Source organism: Pelodiscus sinensis, chromosome 21 (genome assembly GCF_049634645.1).
Source record: "Pelodiscus sinensis isolate JC-2024 chromosome 21, ASM4963464v1, whole genome shotgun sequence".
Taxonomy (NCBI): domain Eukaryota; kingdom Metazoa; phylum Chordata; order Testudines; family Trionychidae; genus Pelodiscus; species Pelodiscus sinensis.
This window is the reverse complement of record NC_134731.1, coordinates 25,784,155-25,806,704: the sequence shown is the minus strand read 5'-3', so window position 1 is coordinate 25,806,704 and position 22,550 is coordinate 25,784,155. Positions and strand designations below refer to the sequence as shown.

At 46.2% G+C, this 22,550-nt stretch overlaps 1 protein-coding gene across 4 annotated transcripts in view; it reads right to left on the bottom strand.

Annotated features, from left to right (window-relative positions):
- The window catches only part of CAMKK1 (calcium/calmodulin dependent protein kinase kinase 1), a 207,420-nt gene that overhangs the window by 50,381 nt on the left and 134,489 nt on the right, over nt 1–22,550 (bottom strand). The gene's annotated exons all lie outside the window — the stretch shown is intronic.

The following is a 22,550-nucleotide window of genomic DNA, read 5'->3' as shown; positions in this document are numbered from 1 at the left end:
GAGCAACAGAACCACCTCAGGTAACACCGGCCACTCTAGGATTAGAAGAGGTGCTTTCTACAACCCTATCTGCCTGTTGTCTCACCGGAGAGCAGAGCAGGCTGGGAAGTGGAGGTGCGGAAACTCCTAAATGGCCGGAGCTGCTGCCTGCAGAAGCAGGGAGCCCAGGGCCCATATAAAGCCCTTCCTAGTGGCACATGCCTGTCTCCACAGCCTCTATTGTCCAAAAGGTGCAACTGCAGGCAAATGCCTACAGCCTTCCAGCAACTGAGCCAGAGGCATGACATCTGGATCCAAGCTATGTCTACACTGCAGTTTTTTCGGAAAAACTCACGGAGCATCCACACCTCAAGTGCATGTTTGTTAAAAAAAAAAAATTGAAAGAACACAATGTTTTTTTCCGGAGTAGGTATTCCTCATTCTATGAGGAAGAATGCCTTTCTGCGCAAGAGCTCTTTCGCAAAAAGGTGTGCGTGGATGGGGAAGAGGGTGTTGTTGCATGGAAAGAGGAAAAAGCCCAGGTGCCCCGCTGGCCATTCGGTGCATAGCAATCAGAGCTCACTTTCAAGAGAGCATCCATGCTCTCTGGACACTCTCTTTCGCAAAAGCTCATCGCTTTTTCGATGCGCTTTTACAGCGTGGACGCGCTCTTGTGCGAGTCGTTTTTGGCGGAAGATCTCTTCCGACAAAAGCTTCTTGCACAAGAAGCCTGCAGTGTAGATATAGCCTGAGAGACAGCATAGTATGGCAGGACTGCCAAATGTGTGTTACGTGAGATTCAGGGCACCTGGCAGCCCTCCAGCCAGGGCTGTCAATCTAGCACTTTTCACCAGCACTGAACAAACGTTAGGAGAAAATTCAAGCTGACAAAAGTCATTAACCAAAGAACATGGGCAAATCTCCAGAGATCTTAGTACCCGGGAAAGGGAGTTTTGCTGTTGAAAAAGAAAATAAACTGCAGTCGAGTCTCGCAGATGGTGCAAAGCTTTACTCCATCTACTAACTCAGAGTGAGTCCACAGGATGTTTTAGATGCGCATCTCAAAATTGCAATTCTACTTGGCTGATCTACAGAACATTAGATACACACTTTGGCTACGGCTACACTACGAACTTTTTCCGGAAGAGGAAATGCAAATGGAGTGCTCATTTGCATATCTTGTACTCTCATTTGCATACTCTTTTCCAATCCTGAGGAAGATGGGGGTCTCGCGCAAAAGGGTTTTTTTTCGCAAACAGGCGCCATCTACATGGCACTTTTTTGCGCAAAAACCTCTTCCGCAAAAAGGATCAGAGGAGAATATGCAAATGAGCATGCATAATATGCAAATGAGCACTCCATTTGCATTTCCTCTTCCAGAAAAAGTTCATAGTGTAGCCGTAGCCATAGAGAGAAACATGCCCACAGGAGAGGGTTAGGCAAAGACTGAAAGACAGAGGGGGCTAAATTAGCATCTTTGTTGTGCCAAGGGGAACAGACATCAAGAAAGCAGAGAACATTTTCAGTTTGAAAGAGGCTCTTTTCAACCCCTGAGTGATCATCAGATTGTCGATGCCAGAACTCCGGAAGATAGCATCATGCTCTAGCTGTACCATTAACAGGGACCTTTGAAAGAGACACAGGAAGTTTTATTCTAAAAGAGAATAAAATTAAAGAACCGTGAAAATAACAAGTCACTCTCATGGTCAGAAGTGTGGCCTTGCAAGCCTTTGTCACAGGAACCCTTTCATAGCAAAGTCATGTTTTCAACCAACTTTCCATTCTGAAATTTTACAACAGGCAAGATCGCAATTATGATTAGGCTGAAAGAATCAACTGCTTCCTGTGCTAGTGAGACTGGATTGCAAGTTTTAAACAGGTTTATAGCACTGCCAAATATCAGATCCAGCTGAATTATATAAGGTTGAAAAGCTCATCCTCATAGATCATGAGGTCAAAAGATACCCTTCTAACAAACTCACTACTGGGTTTTCAATTTATCCTGGAGGCAATACTGTGGTGGTAAGAAAAGGAATTTCTATGTCCTGTGTGGAAGGGGAAAAGGGAAAAAGGAAATTATAAAAAGAAACAGGATTTATTGTACTGTATAGCAGAATCATGCCAGCAGTATTCAATTTAAACAATAACTTTCAGAAAAGATTATCTGCAATGTCACTGTCATCTAAAGCAAAGGATGATACAAGAGCTTGAATAGCATACAATGATCTCATTTGTTTCTTTGTATGACAGTGTGTGGTTACCCAGTGTCATTGTGCATCTGCTTAAATAGTGCACCGATTCTGTGAGGAAGTATTCTTCTGGAAGCGGTAATCTAGACGTACAACGGACCAATTGCAAGACAAATGTTCACAGGATAGTGCTAAGAAACATCAGCGTTCCTTCTTTCCCAGATTTGCTATTACTGTGCAGTTACAGCGTGATGTGTGAGGCTCACTAAACAATCCGGGTAAACACCAATAACCCCGTGACAACAGTAATTATCAGACATCTGCTGCATGGCAAACCTAGTGACGAGCTGACATTTCATTATGGTAATGCAACAAAATGAGACTGCAGTTTTCCTTCAGGAAATGATTAGCAGCCTTTCATGCAGATGCGAAATTAAAAGATTCTTTAAGAATATGCCAGAGACTAGAGGGGCTCAGATTCCCAACACATTTTTGCAAGAAAAATACAGGCCCATGAATATAGGTCATATTAATTTAGCTGTGGCATTAAAGTCTATTGAAATTGATGGAGTTTTATACCAGGGGAGAATTTAGCCCAGGATTTTTATTATTTCATCCATTAAACAAGGAAAACACAATTCCAAGTCAAATAAATATTTATCTTTCAAAAATATATATAACCTGCCTTGGTGAAATCTAATAAAAAATACATTAAACATAAGCTCTTTAGTGTAGAAACTGTCATTTATGGTAAGTTTGTACAGAAATCCTGCACAATTAGACCCAGATTTGGCTCTGGGCGCAATCACAATATAAAAGGTTAAAAAAGTGAGTACTACAAATAAACACAGGGTTAAATTGTAACAGGGATCAAGTTCACTAAACAATGGGATCAAGTTCACTAAACAATGGGATTCACAAGTGTCATGGTTCACAAATCATTATGATTAGTATTTCACGTTTATTTATTTATTTGTATTACAGTAATAGCTAGAGGACACAACCAATGTCAGAGCCTCATTGTGCTAGGCACTATACAAACATGGTGAGCGATATCTCCTTCCTTGTAGAGCTTATGGACTAAAGTTTTCAGAAGTGCCTAACTGCTTAGGAGCTTTAGTCAAAATCTGATTTACAACCTAAACAGAGAAAACACCGCAAGTAGGTGGGGAAACAGGCAGACAGGTGAAGTGATCTGCCCCAAATCAAATGGCTGGTCATTGGCCAATCCAGGTCACCTGAGCACCAACCCAGGGCCATACCCACTGCCTCTCTAATACACGCAGAACCTCTCTAGTCCAGCACCCTCAGGATCTGACTGGTGCCGAACCAGAGAATTTGCTGAACCATGGGAGGTCAGTATTGTCTAGCAGCATTACCAACACTTCCACTGGGCTCTTAGAAGACATTTAGGGGTAAATTAGAGCTAAATAGCAGCACAGAACACTGAGAGCCAGGACTGGCACCTGTAAAAATCTACGGGGCCACAGGAAACTTGGCCACACCCATGATAAGTGGACATCTGGCTAACTAAAATCATGCTGGTCCATGGAGGCTGCTGAACTAGAGAGTGCCAGACTAGAGAGGTTCAACCTGTTATAATAACCAGAGGTACTGACTTTGGGATTTTCCTGGGAGTGCTAGATCCCTGTTCTGCCCCAGGCTCCGCCCCCACTCCATCCTTTCCCTCTAGTCCCTGCCCCACTTTCACCCTCTCCCACACCCTTCCCCATATTCTTCCTGTCCCCACTGCTTCCCCTCAGTGCCTCCTGCACATCACTGAACAGCTGATCGTGGCAGGTGGGAGGCACTGGGAGGAAGGGCAAGGAGCAGATTGTCAGGGCTACTGAGAGGGAGGGCGAGCTAATTTGTGGGGCTGTTGGTAGCTGCTGAGCACCCCCGTTTTTTTTCCTGTGGGTGTTCCAACCCTGAAGCACCCATGGAGTTAGCATCTAGGGAAATAAGAGCATTATACCGATGAATTCAAAGATATTTGCATTATTACCTCCGTCCTTTCCCCTACATAACCTCCTGCTACATATGCCAAAGCCATCCCGATGAGAAAAAGAAATGAATATAGAACCATTTCTAAACATTGAAGGCCAAATGCCCTGCTGATGTGCACGGGAGGAGCTCTGTTCACTTCCATGGTGCATTCACTTAACAACAACGGATAATTTGGTGCTGAATGACTAGCCTGAAGAATGAAAGAAATCTGTCCTCTGCATTAGCGTGAGCCACATATAATTTTCCATCCTGAAGACCTTGCAGCATTATTTCAAACACAGGGAGAGTTCTGCAAATCCACTCCCATATGCAGGTAGTTCTTCTAAGGACTCTCAATGGAGCAAACAGAGCTCTTTGTCCCAGGTCTGACATTACTGTCAAATACACTGGGTGCAAATGATAATGTGGATAAGGAACAACAACATATAGTTCTATAGGGGCTTGACTATAGTCAGTGAAAACAATTCCCAGTGATTTCAGGCCCTATGAAGAGAACCAAGAACTATTTGTCCATACAATAGCAATAAACACCAGATTTCAAAACATTTCCCCACCAGCCAATTCTGGAAATTCCAGATCTCTTATGAATGAAACAAAAATGCGGTGCTAATTCTAATAAGAAAGGGAGAAAGCTACAAACTTTGGATTCGGGTCTGAAATTCTGTAAAGAACAGGAGTATTTAGCTTGGGCCATCGCTAATTTTAATACAGGCCATAATAACACTGTAAAACTGATTGCAACTGATGACTCGTGACTTTATAGTGCAAACAAATTGGAGGCAAATAGTATGAGACAAAAGCCATCAACTGTATCAGCTGAAGTGATAACAAAACATAAGACATCTGCTCTCTTAAAGTAATGACTATCAAAACAATCTCTCAGGACATAGGTGGAAAGCACGCTGAAGACCACGTAAACGCGTACTTGTCACAAAGTCCCACAATTTAGTTAACTGCCCTATAGCTCCCTGCTGTGTTTTATAGGGAGGTCATCTGAAGAATGACCTGTGACTTTTGCTCTTTAAAACAGAGACTACTGCGTGCATTGAAACCCTTAGGCTATGTCTACACTACAAGGTTTTTGCACAAAAACCGGTGAAGCGTCCATACCTCAAGCACGTTTCTGCGCAAGAAAAATTGACAGAACAGAAGGCTTTTGCCGGTAGAGTTATTCCTCTCCCCATGAGGAATAATGTCTTTTTGTGCAACAGCTCTTGTGCAAAAAGGCAAGTGTGGATGCTCCGTAGGGGTTTTTGCGCAAGAAGCCCTTATCGGAAAAAGTACAGGTGCTCTGATGGCCACCAGAGCTTTCTTGTGCAAGAGTGTCCATGCAGTGTGGATGCTCTCTTGTGCAAAAGCACATTGCTTTTGCAATGTGCTTTGTGATGTGGACGAGCTTTTGCCCAAGAAGTTGTTGAGCAAGAACTCTTCTGCAAAAGGCTTCTTGCACAAAAACCTTGCAGTGTAGACAAAGCCTTACGGATTAAAGAGCTGCAAAGGGGAATTTTTTTGCAACAGAAAATCACCTGGGATAAGAGTTCTCTTGCATGTCATTTTGCTTGCTGCCAAACTTCAGCAAATTGGTGTGATTTGTGGTTACAGTACAAAACATTTGTTGCAGGGCAGGTCTGTAGTCTGCTGCAGAGACAGGATACATTGGAGTTGTCTCCTCACAGTATGGAGAAATAAAGAGAAAGCTCAATTGAAAAAGCTAAAGATCCTGTCCCAACAGCCCTGAAAACAAAGGGCTAATCAGCATGAACTAGCTTCAGATCTGCTCTGGAGTATCATACTGCCAGGGCAGAGCCACAGAAAGATCACAACAAGGGAGCTGGTAATAGTTATACACAGTACAAATAAATTACCCTGTTTACAATTGCACCATATTAGGCCCTCTATTTCATCAGCACAAAGTGCTCAGAGTTAGGCTGTCTTCTGGATCACTGTGAACACAAGCCAGAGTGTGTGGAATTAAAGGCAGTCATGTTAGGCCCAATGTTCATCATCCCCACAACCACGAGGTGAGGGAAATTAACAATACTAGTTTTTCTTGGTTAAGTATTAAAAGCTATGAACCAACAACAAGATAGCAGAGCTGTGTGATCACACGGTAGAGAAAGACACGAAGCTCTACACTCACCAACAAATACGCATTCTTATCTAACCCTGTGCTGGAAAGTCCTTACCAGCCCTTCCCCAGTCCTTCGAGACAAATGTGAGGCATCTAGCCAGGAAATCAGCAGGAGCCTCGACATGCAACCCATTTTGCTTGTAGGCAGTACCAGTAGGGAACAGCCCTGCAGCTGTTTAATCAGCCCCACCCAGTCAGGGGCTCAGGGTTCCATGCATGGAGCTGACTGACTGGGCAAGGCTGATGAAGCAGCTGTGAGGCTGTGCAGTTTAGAGCAGTGTTTCCTGATTTTATTTGGCCATGGAACCCTTTTCAGCTTAAAATAATTTCAAGGAACCCCCAGAATAGAATTTGGCAAGCAAAAAAACAAAACAAAACGTCCCACCAGAATTGGTTGAACAAAAAACCCTGCAAAATACTCTGTCTCTTTAAGAGAGGGCGGGGCAATGCCGCGTTCTCATGGAACTCTTACTTTCGCTTTGCGGTACCCTGGGGTTCCACAGAGCACCAATTGGGAAACACTGGTTGAGAGGGAACACTGGTACTTCAGTTTGTGCCTGCAGACTCTATAAAAACTTCAGGGGGTAGCTGAATTAGTTTGTACAGGATAAACTTCAAAAACAGCAAATGGTCTGGTAGCACTTTATAGACTAACAAAACACATACCATCTACTTTTTTGGTTAGTTTATAAAAGCTGTTCAGGGCAGGGCGTCTCAATCTTGTCCTGATCATGCATTCCCCACCCCATAAGTCAGAGTAGTTTCAGGACAGCGCCTCTGCTCACACTGGTATGAATAAATGACTATTTTCTCCACAAAAGACCTGATATGTGGCAACTGTTTGCTGTACACAGAAAACTGAGGCTGGTTTTCCCAGACAATGTGAAGCAGTTTGCATTTTAGTCCTGCACTGCAAACTGGTCTGGTGCACCTGATCCAGCAGACAGGAACCCAACATTAACTGATCACTTTCTGCTACTGTAGCAGAGACAAATGCTGTAATGAGACATCTGTTCTCTGCAGCTGAGCACTTGGCTCAAACCAGCCACAAACCAGTTGGTCTGTTCTCCGGACCATGGCACTTGGCTTTGGTATCAAGCATTGAGAAACCTTTTTGATTGATGTCTACCCACAGTAGAGTGAGTAGAATGGCAACCTGATCTCACACTTTCCACAGACCCAAGATCCTGAGAGCAACAGCCACTTTTGGGCGTCTCAGAGACAGCCAAATGATGCATTCACCGTTACTCCGGTATAAAGATTATATGTCTGATCCTCAATGAACACAGATGCGGCCCAGTCGGAACACAGTTTGCTGGTAAAAATGTCCCAGAATAGAGATGATTTGTCAAAGGCATCAAACAAATGGTTTAACTTGTTCATTTTGGCTGGAAATTGTTTTGTGCTTTAGCACTGAGATTGGCTGCTCACTATAACAAGCTCCCCATGTTCCAGTTGCTCTGCTGTCTCAATGCTGACAGACCTGATTTAAAAAAAATAAATCAATGCTGCTTCATAATGAAAATGAAACACCATAAGAGCCCTCAGGGGGAAATCTGCTTCTGGAGCTCTTGGTTAAATTCAGTTTTATTAGCATCATCCTTTACTTCTGTGGGAAAATAGCAGCAATTCAGGCACTATTTGGACCTTAATAATAATTCTTATCATGTTATAGCATCTACCCTTCAGGAATCTCCAAACCCCTTATAAACACCCAATAACCGAGTTTCACAACAACCCTTGTGAGAGGCAAGCAGAACTAGCGGGGAAGCTGAGGCACAGAATTGTCAAACCTGTCCACTAAATTGGAAAACTTATCCCATTGCGGGAAGAGCTTGATTATCAGAGATGCAGAGTTCCCAACTGAAAATCAGCTTGTTGGTGCCTACATGTGGGTTCCATAAAATTGAATCATCCCCAAATTAGATAAAGGATAAATGGACACAAGTCAGACATGAGAAATGGGAACACGTAAACCTGTAGGGAGGACATTTACATCCATTAATGAGTGCCCAAGCAGGTTAAACATTAGCCATTCTTCCACAAAGAAATTTCACAAACCAATTACAGAGAGAGAGTGCAGAATTGACTTTCACAGGCAAAACTGACACTGTTTCCCTGGGCTTGAACAAAGACATTAACTGGATGTCGCATTATAAAGCCAGCCTTCCTTGCATTTAACACCTCATTTACATCATCAGCTAAGTATGAGACACTTCCAGTTCACTGAATTAGCCTCATTAGCACCGGGACTACAATTAACAGGTACTTTTCCCCCTTCTTTTTTGTGTTATAAATTCTGGATTCCTGTTTTTTTTTTTAATCCAGCTCATCTGAAGAAGCGGGCTTTGCCCACGAAAGCTCATGATACTATCTATATTTTTGTCAGTCTGTAAGGTGCCACAGGACTACTCATTGTTTTTAAAGTTACAGACTAACACTGCTACCCTGTGAGACTACCAAAATGAGAGGCATTTGTTTTGCAAATTTAATTTTTTTTTAAAACAATGCATTTTAACCTAATTGATACTAGTAGTGAGGAAATACGGTTATGGCTGTATAGTGCAAATCCCTGACAATCTAACTCATGCGTTAGTATAATAAGAACATGATCCCTGACATATTGGATCAGATCAATGGTTTATCTACAGCATAAACCTGACGGGGGGTTAAGTATCAAGGAAGATACCAATAACCACATAGCAGGCACTTATGAGATAACCTTCCTGTGTAGAAACTTTTTTTTTTCTAATGCTTATCAATTCTAGGTTGGTTCACATCCCTCCAAAACTCCTGGGCTGTGTCTACATTGGCACCCTTTTCCGGAAAAGGGATGCTAATGAGACACTTCGGAATTGCAAATGCCGCGGGGGATTTAAATATCCCCCGCGGCATTTGCATGAACATGGCTGCCGCTTTTTTCCAGCTTGGGATTTTGCCGGAGAACAGCGCCAGTGTAGGCAGGTTCTTGCGGAAAATAAACCCTTTTCCGGAAGATCCCTTATTCCTACTTGAAAGGGTGCCAATGTAGACACAGCCCTGGAGTATTTTTGTCAACTGGACTCTCTCCCTCTTCTTCCATTGCTTATACCAGTGTTTCCCAACCAGGGTTCCGCGGAACCCTGGGGTTCCACAGACCATCGTCAGGGTTTCTACGAGAAGTCGTGGAATAAATAAGTAATTTTTTTCTTACAATGTAAGCTGACACATATATATTATATGTATGTAACAGCTCTTTACAAATACATTTTCTTGACAATAATTTAGCAGTAATTGAATTGCACTCCCCGCTGTCAACTTTTTCTGGCCAAGCAAACATTTTCATAGGTAGAGGTTCCTCGGGATATGAAAAATTATTTTAGGGGTTCCTCCATGGGAAAAGGGTTGGGAATCATTGGCTTACGCCATCACCTCAAGAGTGGAGTCTCTATGCTCATGAATGACAGGCCTGAAGAGACACGGTGGGACTTTAATGCAGAAAAGCTGGAAGGGTTGGGTGCTACATTTTGCTGTTCTTGACTCATATCAGCAAGTGTCAAATCCTACATTCTGACAGAGTCCCCATTGAGAAAGGTCCAGGAGATTGGTATTCTGAGGCCCGGATGAACCCAAACAGCTTCCACATCAAAATGGGAAACCCTCCACAATCACCATCACAAACCTCACCCTTGCTGTCAATCCTCCTCGGATCGCTGTAGGTGCTCCAGCCAGGTCAGCATTCAGCAATTACTCCATTCCCCCAGGATGCAACACTCCTGGGCTACTCCCAAAAGAACGACAACTGTAACTTGTACCGTGCTGCTCCACTGTTGCACAAAGTGTGTGTCCTGTGGGGGCTGCTGGGAAGCCTCCTTAGGCTGTACTCTTTCACTACACTGGGGTACAAGGAGTGGCACTGGAGCATGGCCAATGGTCCATGTAGGCCAGTATCCGGTCTTCTGGCAGTGGCTAATGCCAGATGCTTCAGAGGGAATATACAGAATGGGATAATTATCAAGTGATCCATCCCCTGCCTCCAGCCCCAGCATCTGGCAGTCACAGGCTTAGGAACAGCCAGAGCATGAGGCTGTATCCCTGAACATCTTGGCTAACAGCCACGAACTTACCTAATTCTTTTTTTGAACTCAGTTATACTTTTTGTCTTCCAAACAACCCTGGCAATGAGTTCCAGAGAGCGACTGCAAGAAAACGACCCAGGTATCAGGTGGCCAGGCTGCTACTGGATAGACACAGGTTTCTCTATGGGTGATACTCACTGCAGATCTCTTCCCTACAACTCTGCCTGTCTGCTGCATTAATGTTAATGAAGCATGAAAAGAGCAAATCAGTCTGTGCTGGTCCTTTGCCAGTGCCCATCAACCTGCCCTCCTTCAGGGATGATAATGCAGCACATTTCACAAGGACTAAACTCACCTCTAAACGAACCCCCCTTCTTCCCTCATTTCTAAACACCTCCACGTGTCAGACCATAATTCAGGCTGGGCTTGCCAGTCGAAAGCAGGCATTTGAGAATTGTTCATCTATACCAGCCAGCAGCAAAAAGCAGGAGGGGCGGAAATTGGAGATTATTCCCTGTTGTCTTTTAGAACAGCTTCCTTCTCTGCTCTCCCTGCTGGAAATCCCGGAGCCCAGGCATTTCATTACTAACTCTCCAAAACTCCATTAAAAAAAATTGCAACACATTAGCACATAATGCTATTTACGAAGGCTGGTGCTGAATTATATTCGATTAAAATAGAAGCCTGTTACTGTTCAAGGGCAAAAGCAATCCACATGGTGCTGCTGCAGTCTGTTTAGTATTACCCTCACATCAGCCCTGTAGTGGAGAAATGATTTAACACCCTACCAAGGAAGCTGCTGCAGCAGCAGATAAAGCTTGTAGCGAAACCTTGTTCTCTGAAGCAAGGCTTCTGTGCCACTTTGCAGTGTTTCAATGGCACCAAGAACGATCCAAAGCAAGTGGACATACCAGGAAGCTCCACAAGTAGAGACATGGCTTGCTTCCTGTGACTATGTCCGCCTTTTCTATTTCGTCTAGTGCTGAATGCAGAGGATTTGTGAATCTGGACTTCTGGGTTCCATTCACTGGTCTAACAGTGAATTGCTATGACCCAGAGCAAGTCACATAGTTCAACATTTTCAGGAGGGACCAGCACCTGGATAAGGAGCCAGCTTTTCAAAAATATGGCCACACATCTTTATAATGGGAGCTCTGGGCAGCTGAACTCTTTGGAAACTCTGAATTCTTAGAATTCCTAGAATAAGCAAATCAGTTCTCACAGATTAGGTGTAAGTGCCCACAACCTCCTACAGAAGAACCAACATTTTATGAAAGACAGGATTATGCAGCACTTTAAATACTAACAAGATGGTTTATTAAGTGATGAGCTTTCGTGGGCCAGACCCACTTCTCTGGCCCACGAAAGCTCATCACCTAATAAACCATCTTGTTAGTCTTTAAAGTGCTGCATAATCCTGTCTTTTGTTTCAGCAAGACCAGACTAACACGGCTACATCTCTATTACTATTCAACATTTTACAGATATTTAGCAAGGTTGGAAAGAACATTTAATGAGAGGAGGGAGAAACAGGACATAATAGACTTATTACAATATGCACAAACACTGGCTATCATGCAAGCTCATGATACCATCTACATGTTTTGTTAATCTATAAAGTGCTACCAGACCATTTCTTGTTTTTAAGTTTATCCTGTACAGAGTAACTCGGCTATCCCCTGAAGCTTATGTTCTTATTGTTTATATTTCAGCAATGCCTAGAGGTCCCAATTGAAACCAGAGCCCCACAGTGTGAGGTGCTGTACATATACATAGTAAAAGCCAGTCCTGGCCCAGCTGTGTCTTCAAATTAAGCAGACAAGAAGTGGGGGAAAGCAAAAGAACATTATCCTCGTTTTACAGATTCACAGAGAGATTAAGTGACTTGTGAAGGTATAACAGGGAGTCTGTGGTAGAGCCAGGAACTGAACCCAAATCTTTTGAGTTCCAGGCCAGTGTCTTAACCACAAGACCTTCCTTCCTGCTTCATGCACGTTACAAGCTTACAGCCACATTTGCAGAAGCCCACCCAACAAGCTTTGTCATTCAGGATGTGCACCTGCTAAAATCCAAAACAAGACCATGCGCACCAAGGCTTTTACTTGCCATGCTACCAGCATCTGAATTTACTGTCTCTTGATAATAGTCCCGAGAATACCCTTAAAACTGCAGTTGACTCTTCCGTTGATATATTTACATAACTCCCCTTTTACGATAATGGGAATTATACTCACATATTGATGGTCCAGAAGACTCCGCCTTATCTTGAAAGAACCAGCTTTTGATCAGCACAACAGGCACTTATAGGTTGCTCTGGGTTTTGTGTACAGTGCAGGGCTCCAGTGGCAGGCTGGAGATTATACTGAGAATTGCTTTGGATGGCAGTGTTGCTGGAAAAGTATCTTCCCCAAGGTGTTAGCTGCACTTCATTATCTTTTCCTGTTCCTCCTTCTGACCCACTAGTTCAACCCACGGATGACAGGGACTCCCTGGAGCAGACAATGGACCTGCCTCTGGTAACCAAAGTGGGTTTTCCCAATATAATCAAGAGAGACTCTGCATTTCCTAGTGCAAAAGTGGCAGAAAGAATGGATTTTCTTCATGTCACACACGGGAACTGCAGCTATTTTAGCGTCTTGTGATCCAGGTAAAATTAATATTGTGCGTGTGTCAGGTTGGATCACAGAAATCCTCTTGGGGTTGTCTCCCAGAGTGTTGCTCAAACTATTCGTGCCTGCCTTCCTGCCCTCTGAGGCTCCCCGCCTTCCTTGTGCTGCTGGGCCAGAAGCTCTGGTCTCCCCCATCCAAGACACAGAGTTAGGGTTACCAGACCCTGCAGAGCACCACAGACATTGAATCAGTTCAGCCCCAGAAAGGCTTAGCTATAAGGGCTCAGCACCCAAGAAACCAACCCCCAAAAGGGACCAACCCCCCAAATAAATCCATCTTACTCTGTGTAAAGTTTTACACAGAGAAAGCTCGTAAGGGCAGCCCCCTTTATCAACGAATGAGAGATATGCACAGTGGTTACTCCCCCCACGTAACAATTATTTACACTGGGCTTGGTAAGAAACAAAAGTGCTTTATCAAGGATAAACAATAGGATTTAAGTGGTTGCAAGTAAAAACAGACAGAGCAAAATAAGTTACTAAGTTAAAATGAACAAAAGACGCCAGCTATTTCTAATCCACTACGGAACTTGTTATATGCAAATTCTTACTCTAAACAGCTGCTCTTGTCTCAAGTAATATGCTTCAACTCAGAGTTGATCTTTACTCCGGCCTGGGTCTACAGCCTTTTTCAGAGCTCTTTGTTGCCAGGTTTCTTCATGTGTATCCTCTTAGGGTGGATGAGACCGTTTCAAAGGCCAGATGAAGACAAAGAACTAATAGCTTTCCATTCCTTACATAGACTTCTCCCCAGGGTAGGAGCTCTTGGGCTGTGTCTACACTATAGGCTTTTTGCGGAAAAACATGTTCAAATGAGGTTAAGCGTGAATATCACTGTGCCTCATTTGCATAATTAATAGTGCCCATTTTTGTGCAAGGGGCTTTTGCGCAAGCTGTCTACATGGCTCCTTTTTGTGCAAACCCCCCCTCTTGTGCAAGAGCCGTTCTTCTGCATTTTTTTCCCAGAAGAACGGCTCTTGCGCAAGAGGGGGGTACTTGTGCAAAAAGGAGCCATGCAGATGGCTTCTTTTTGCGCAAAAGCCTCTTGCACAAAAACGGGTGCTCATTAATTATGCAAATGAGGTGTGGCAATATTCCATGCTTAGCCTCATTTGAATATGTTTTTCCACAAAAAGGCTATAGTGTAGACATAGCCTTGGTTTAGTACTCTCCCTCCCCAGAGAAAAATACCATAATCAAGATGGATTCCAGTACCAGGAGGCATGGTCATGTCTTTCAGGGACCAACCACAGTTTGGGATGAGAGGACAAAGAAGACTATTCGCAAGTCTTTGGTTTGAGTACTGAGCCATTATGTTTCTTAAAGATCCCTAATGGCTGTCATTAGCGCATTTGGAATTAAAATCAGATTCACAGTTATATTTGATACAATGATACAAGCACAGAAATAGGATATACTGATTCAGCAGATTATAACATTCAAATTGATAAGTTACATGATACATATTGCATAAAGATCTGAATTATGCATATTCATAAGCCAATTTTCATAGAGCATGAGGGGGCATGACACCGTGTTTGCAGATAAATAGCGAAGGTACACATCCTGCAGTTCATCTTTACTATAGCAAAACTCCCACTACAGCCAGGGGGTGGTTAGCCTGTGTAAAGACTCCAGAATCAGGCTCTTGAATGAAGCTAATTGATTCAAGTGCCCAATGAAAACTGTAAGGGGTTGGCTTGATCTGGGTGTCTGACCCCAACATTTTGAAGGGTTCAGCAGGGTCACATTTGAGGTTCTAGTTATACCCATAAACACATACAGTTCCATGTTTATAATTCTGTAAAAACAATGAGGAGTTCTGTGGCACCTTAAAGACTAACAAATCCATTTGGGCATAAGCTTTCATGGGCTGGAACCCACTTTGTCAGAGGCATGAAGTGAAAACTTCAGTTTGGTAGGGATCTATGCATAGAATGATGGGAGTGTTACATTACTATATGGAGGACCAGTGTTAACCAGGCCAATTCAGTCATGGTGGACATAGGCCCAATCACAATAGTTGATAAGAAGGTGAGCATACCAGAAGGTGGGAAACAGTGCTTTTTTTGTGATGGCACTGCCCGGTACCTGGAAAGAACGGAGTGTACCAGTACCTCTGTATGCAAATGTCCAACAGTCAGCTCTTAAAAGGGCAATGCTGGCCCCACCCCGGCTTTTTTATTCCCCCCTCAACAACTTTTCCCCTGGAGTACGAGCACCTTTTTTTTTTTTTTTTTTTAAACAAAAAAAGCACTGGGGGGAAATAACTTTTTCCAGTAAGCCAGCCATTGCCCGTCTCTCATCAGTCCCAGTCTGATAGTGTTAAGTTTGCCTATGAAGTCCAGCTCTGCAATTTCATGCTGCAGTCTGTTTCTGCTCAAGTACAACACCTTCAAGTATCCACACCTTCCTGGACATTCAGTAACAGACTTGAAAGTTGCCATACAACTAACAAAGTGCAACTTGGGAAAAGAAATACAGGATTGAACCAGGAAGAGGGAACTGGGGGGGAGGGGGGCATTTCAATCACAAAGAAACAGCACACTTGGATTTGCTGGATCTCATACTTCCCCATCTAATGATTTGCCAAGGCTTGTGTAATATAAATATCCATGACTCCTTAAGGTATGATGCTCTCTATTCCAAATCCAAGGAGACCAAACAAACAATGAGATCACGGCAAAAGCTTCATTCATTAAAGCAGGTCCTTGGAGAGTGAATCAGCATTCTGACTCACTAAGAGTTTAGTTTAAATTATAATGTCTGGCTTGCAAGTGCAGTAATTGAATACACAGACATGCACACGCAGACACGGCCGAATCCCCAAGTCCTAGAGCTTTGCCCAAATAAGGACTTCAGGAACATTCATGCTTCAAAAGAAGTATTGCCTCTGCTAGGCATATCAAACTTCCTATTGACAAATGGATGGTTTGGTGCAAATTTGTATAATAAGCCTTTTCTCTCTCATCGCCCTTACCTCAAATGTGCACATGTGGATCTGGGTACGTCTAGACTGTGGGGGTTTTCTGGGATACCAGAGGTATCCCAGAAAAGCCCCGCCAAATCCAGGGAATATATTTGCTCTTCTGCTTCTTCTTCTTCTTCTTCTTCTTTTTTTTTTTTTTTGCAGAAGAGCAAATGCGCTCTTTCACGGAGCCCTGAATACCTCGTTCTATGAGGAATAATAGCTCCTCCAAAGGAGGAGGCTTTTCTGCCATTTGGCGCCCGTCTAGACAATCAGAAAAAGCTATGCAAATTCCGTGGTGCAATTTACATAGCTTTTTCTGAAAAAAGGCTATTGTGTAGACCCAGCCTCTGTGTGCGCGCACACACACACACACATATATATACACATGTACATACACACTCTTATATACAATTTGGAAACAGATTTAGTATTGCTCTCCCCTCTTTTTAGCACACTAGCATCAGCTCCCAGCAAGAGAGTGATTTCTTGTTAAGAGACGGCAGCCTGACAGTTATGGAAAAACCATCCTCCCTCTATTATGAATTTTATCTGGTGCTGGTTTCCATGGTTCACCTGCCAAAGCAAATCTGCAGGACATCAAATTAATCTTCATTCAGCAAACCAATTTAAAGCTAAGTTATTGATAAGAAAATTAGCATTAAGTCAATCTGAGAGAAACCTTACTTGCTGTCATCGGGATTCAAACCTCTAACCCACTGTATCTGAGATAGCAAAAATTAAATACTGTAAGTAAATCAATGGGGTTTTCTGTAGACTTTTCTGTAGATTTTTCATGTATTGTTTTAGACATTTCTAACTGTGTTTGAAATTTTGTGTCCCTCCTATTTACAGCTATTCTGGGTTCTACTATTGCTAGCCAGTACTCAAAGGTGCCATTTAGGGAGGGGGCATAGGGCAGTAGCCCCTCCCCCCCAAGTCTGTACCCCTGGATTTCATACCAAAGGTCTGCTTAAAGCTCTTGCCCTGGCTCCAGAGGCAGTTCTTAAATGCAAGAGAGTCTGAACTGCTTGCAGCCTTGCCTTTGGGGCAAGGAGTTTGTTCTAAAAAGAGGGAGGCAAGTGATTAAGAATCCAAAAGGCTGGCCATTCAAGTCACTGAAGGACTGTTAGATCATCATGAAAACATTGCAGGGTACTTCACTCACAAGATGGGGGGAAAAAGAATAGGAATGAGCGTTGTGCTGTTGGGATCTGCTTTTGGACCAGTGCTGTTACATTTATAAATACTCTTGAAAAAGGGGTAAATAGTGAGGTGGCAAAATTTGCAGATACAGGTTGGACCTCTCTTGACCAGGACTCCCTGGCAACATTTGTGGTCCGGCAGCACCACAGCTGCTGCTGGACCACAACGACGCAATCGGGGGGCCAGAGGCAGGAGCCCCAAGAGGGGCGGGAACCCAGCCATGTTGGTTGCAGGGAGGCTAGCAGCTGGAATCCCTGCCGTGGGGCGGCAGTCCAGCTGAGCCGGTGGCAGGGCAGCCGGAATTTCAGCAGGCTTCGTTGGGACAGCGGTCTGCTGCGGTGGGGCCAGACCGTGGGGCTGCTGGAGCAGGGTGAGCAGAGCCAGGAGTCCCGGCAGTAGGGCTGGTGCTGCCCAGGTAGGGCTGACAATTGGGAATTGTGGCAGCGGAGCAGCTGTCTGCTGTGGGAAGGGGGAGGGGAGTGGGAGTCCGGGCAGCAGGACGGTGGACTGGCGGGTCCGGGAGTACTGGCAGTGGTTTGCCGCGGTGAAGCCGGAAGCCCCAGTGGTGGGTCTGTGGGCTGCTGTGGCAGGGCAGCAGGGCTGCTTGCATGTAGGGAGCTCTGCAGGAGGCCAGACCAGGAGCAGAGCCAGGCTGCGGGGCCAGTGGCAGGGAGGCAGAAATGACCTCCCCCGATCCGGCAAAATCCCTCCTTCGGGACCACCCAGGTCCCAAGGGTGCCGGACCAGGGAGGGCCAACCTGCACTACAAAATGACTCAATATAGTTAAGTCCACAGCTGACTGCAAAGAGTTACAACGGGATCTCACAAAACTGGCTGATTGGGCAACATCCTCTCCTCCCTGCTCAGCAAAATACCTGAGCACGTGGTTAATGCTCGTTGGCTTCAGTGCGACTTGCGCCCATGGCAGAGCGCTTTCACTCCCCGTTCAGGAAGTGACTTTACCATGTCAGGAAAGCACTTGAGCACATGGATATGGGGCTTTGCTGAGTTCCAGGGCTGCTTTCCTCGAGAGGGGCCCCGTGCAATGAGGATGTGTTTGAAACTGATGTGTCTGAAGTTATGCATGTGTTGAAGTGATCTGCTGAACTGGGATACAGTCTCCCACAATATTCTTGCCAGCAAGTTAAGGGAATATGGATTGGATAAATGGACTGTAAGATGGATAGAAATCTGGCTAGATCAGGGTTTCCCAAATTTTTTATTTTAGTTGGAACCCGGTTTTTTTAGTACTGTTTTTTGCAGCCCAAAAATATAAACACATATAAAAAAAAAAGAATGAAAAATGAATAAATTTTCAGTTTTCACCCGGCTGCATCCTCCGCCCAGCCTGGGCCAGGGCTTGGGGGACCTGGCGCTGCATGGGCACTCCAGGAGGTGGGAGCAGGAGCAGACTGGGCGTAGGGTAGCTGTCTAGGAGGGAGGGTGCAAGGAAGGGTAGGGTTGCCAGGTGTCCGGTTTTGTACCGGACAATCTGGTATTGGAGGGTTTTGTCTGAGAAACAAATTGAGAAAATACTGGACATATAAAATGCCTGGTATTTTCTAATTAGGTAAGTTTTATTATAATTAGGTTTATCAGTCCTTAGCTACGAACTGCCTGGCTGGTAGATGTGCTCACGCTGCCTGAGTGCGTCTACCTGCCAGGCAGTTCGCAACTACTCCAGGGAGGGTATGTGGAAGGGGGGGGCAAAATGGAACCCCCCGGCAGACTCACTCCTCTGCCAGGGTCTGTAGGGTCTGCATGTGACCAGGTCAGTCCCGCTCTCCCCACCCCTTCTCCTCCCAATCTCCCAGTGAAGCCCTGCTGCCCCCATCCAGCCCTGCTTCTGGCGGCCAGTACCCCCCGCCTCCCACCAATCTCCCCCGTCAGCCCCAACGACCCCCCCAACCAGCCCAGCTGCCCCCGTCTAGCCCTGCTTCCCGCAGCTGGTCCCGTCCTCTTCCTCCTGTTCTCCCCTGGCCAGCCCTCCCGCCCCCCATCCAGGCCTGGTTCCTCCGCCTGCCCTCCCCGATTTCTGCTGGACAGTCCCACTGTCTCCAACCCTGCTTCTGCCACCTGCCCCCCCCCATCTCCGCGGGACAGTCCCACTGCCGCCAACCCTGCTCCTGCCGCCCGCTCCCCCCTTCCCCCCCCATCTCCGCGGGACAGTCCCACTGCCGCCAACCCTGCTCCTGCCGCCCGCTCCCCCCCTTCCCCCCCATCTCTGTGGGACAGCCCCACTGCCGCCAACCCTGCTCCTGCCGCCCGCTCCCCCCTTCCCCCCCCATCTCTGTGGGACAGTCCCGTTGCCGCCAACCCTGCTTCTGCCGCCCGCTCCCCCCTTCCCCCCCATCTCTGTGGGACAGCCCCACTGCCGCCAACCCTGCTCCTGCCACCCGCTCCCCCCCTCCCCCTCCCATCTCTGTGGGACAGCCCCACTGCCGCCAACCCTGCTTCTGCCGGCCGCTCGCCCAGGTCTCCATGGGACAGCCCCACTGCCACCAACCCTGCTCCTGCCGCCCGCCCGCCTGGATCTTCGCAGGACAGTGCCGCTAGCTCCAACCCTGCTTCCGCCGCCTGCCGCCCACCCACCTGGATCTCCAGGGGACAGCCCTGCTACCCCTAACCCTGCTTCCACCGGCCGCCCACCCGCCTGCCTTGATCTTTGCGGGACAGCCCCGCTGCCCCCAACCCTTCTTCCTGGCAGCCAGTTCTCCCTTCCCCCCGCTGCCACCTCCTACCAGCCCGCCCCGCTATGCTCCCCTACCGGCAGCCACCCTCAGGCCCGGTATTCTTTTCCCATAGTTTGAGAAATGCTGCTTTATAGGCAGCTCCAATCCCAAGCACCCAATGGGCAATGCATGGACACCAACCCAACCACCTGATAATTAGGCACAGCTGGGGCTGAACCCAATGCTCTTATAGGGCCAGCCCACACTGTGAGAGGCACCAATAATTAACTTAAGCCCATGTTTCTACAGCATTACTTAGGCAGGCTTGTATTCAGTCATTGCCATTTTTCATTTAGAAAAGAATGCCTTACATACAACGAGCAGCATATTGTTCTTGATTAATACATTCCCGTTTGTGACAAAAAATCCAGTTTTTAACATCTAATTTAATAAAACACAACTAGCAATGATGCAGTTACTGCTGTGAACATTGGGAGCTTAAAACAGCTGCCTGGTGCTTGAGCCAAGCAAATCACCTAACAATTACGTGTGCTTACATTAAAATTACCTTGCAATCTTGGGATTGCCTGGCAACACTTTCCCTCCGCATGCACAAATGGGGCACTTTCCTCTGTAATTACACAGCAGTTGCAACAGAGAACATTTCTTAACTTTTCAATCTAATAAAACAAATGGTTACCCACTAGCCTAACTCGAAACATCCTGTGGGCTTTGCTGTTATCACTACCGAAACATAGTGTTTGGTTTTGTTATTCTGTCTCATCTCACCTCCCCGCCTCCACTTTGTATGACATGTCTTTCAGACTGTAAATATGTTGGGGGCAGTGGCTGTCATTTAGAAAGCCCTGCGGGGATACAAAATTGGTATCTGTCTCTGCATTAACGATCCAGGGATATCTGCAACCACGTCCACGGATGCAGATACCCATGGATATACAGTGGATAGCCACGCATTCACAAGGTTCTAGATACAAAATTTGCATCTGTAGCTGCAGAAATGAGCTGCACATGTCCACACCCACGGATACCTGCGGATATAAAGCGGATATTCAGGGATTTGCAAGGCTCTAGTCATTTACTATACGAAGACCCAGTGCCAAGCAAAACAGGTCCCCGATTTCTGTTGAGGCATTATCCTAATAGAGACGTAAACACCACAAATCACAGGTTTTCTACCCTATACATTCTATTGGAAAAACAACCATAGACCCCTCAGCTTTAACTCCCGCTGCAGTCCTACTGACGGTGAGTACTCCGCTTCCATTCAGTGGCTGGTATTGTTCCTGTAGTTTCAGCTAATATACTGCAGTGTGTGATAGGAATGTGGCCTTGTGAATGATCTGCCTTAATCTCAGCAAGGTCTGCTGTGCTCATTAGGGACGTTCACATTCCAGCTACCCTGTCAGAGCCTGCTCAGTTGTAAAAGCTTTGCTCAGGGTACGGAGAGACCAGCAGAGCTCTCTGTGTCTTTCTGAGATCCAGGCAACTGAAGGCAGACAAGACTCTGAGTCCATACGACAGAATAATACATTTCCTTCTGACTGACAAGGCTGGTTTTGCTTTTTAAATCTCCCCCGTCAGCCCTGCTCCCCAACTACCCCCCCAACGATCTGTGGAAGCGCATTAGAGAGGAGTTCCTCTTGTTCAGTAAGACAAACCGATTTTTCTACGGGTGGAAACAGTGGGAAACATTTCAACGGAAGCAAAACAGGTTTGGTTACATATCTAGAAGGCGCCTGATGGGCTAATACTTTGACTGTGACTTACTACTCACAGCTTGCACCTGGTAGGTGTGATTCAGTCTGAGTGAGGGTATCACAACGCAGCCCACAGACCCCTTTACTGAAGGTGTCAATGAAGCTACTGACCTGAAGGCTGTAAGATCAGGTCTTTAGAGTGGAAATCCTGGCCCCACTAGAGTTGCCAGCTGTCTCGTCACTCAAACCCAAACACCCTTGCCTCGCCCCCTGCCTCTTCTCCGAGGCCCTGCCCTGTCCCTTCTCTGAGGCCCCTTCCTTCATCGTGCCCTGGCTCTTCCTCACCTTCACTGGAGCTGGGGCATGGGCTAAGGGTGCAGGAAGGGGTTTGGAGCACAGGGGCTCAGTGCCAGAGTTCCCTCTAATTTTTCCCACCCCTGAGTGGAATTAATTTTCTTATGAGCCCCAGTGTGGCGGGTATGGGCGACACATCCCCTTCATATTTGCGCACAGATGGGAATTAATGTGGCAGGGGAGAGCCCGAGGGGTTCTGAGTGTGGGAGGGGGCTCAGACATGGGGCAGAGGGTTAGGGTGTAAGAGTGTGAGGGCTCCAGATGGGGGAGTGGGCTCTGGGGTGAAGCTGGAGTTGAGGAGCTCAGGGCTGCCCAGGCCATGGCAAGGGGACTCTGGGTCTGGGCTGCTCTGGCTATGGCAGGGGGGCTCCTGGGCCCCAGCAGGAGGGTCTCTGGGTCAGGCCACTTGGGCCACGACAGCAGGACTATGGAACCCGGGCTATGGAGCCGCAGCAGAGGGCCTCTGGGGCCAGGCAATGCCAGGGTTGGACCTCGGGGACCAGGCAATGCCAGGGTTGGGACTAGGGCATCAGGCTGGCCAGGCCACGGAAGAGGCCGGATGAAGGTCGGTCTGTCCAAGCCATGGCAGGAGCTGGGT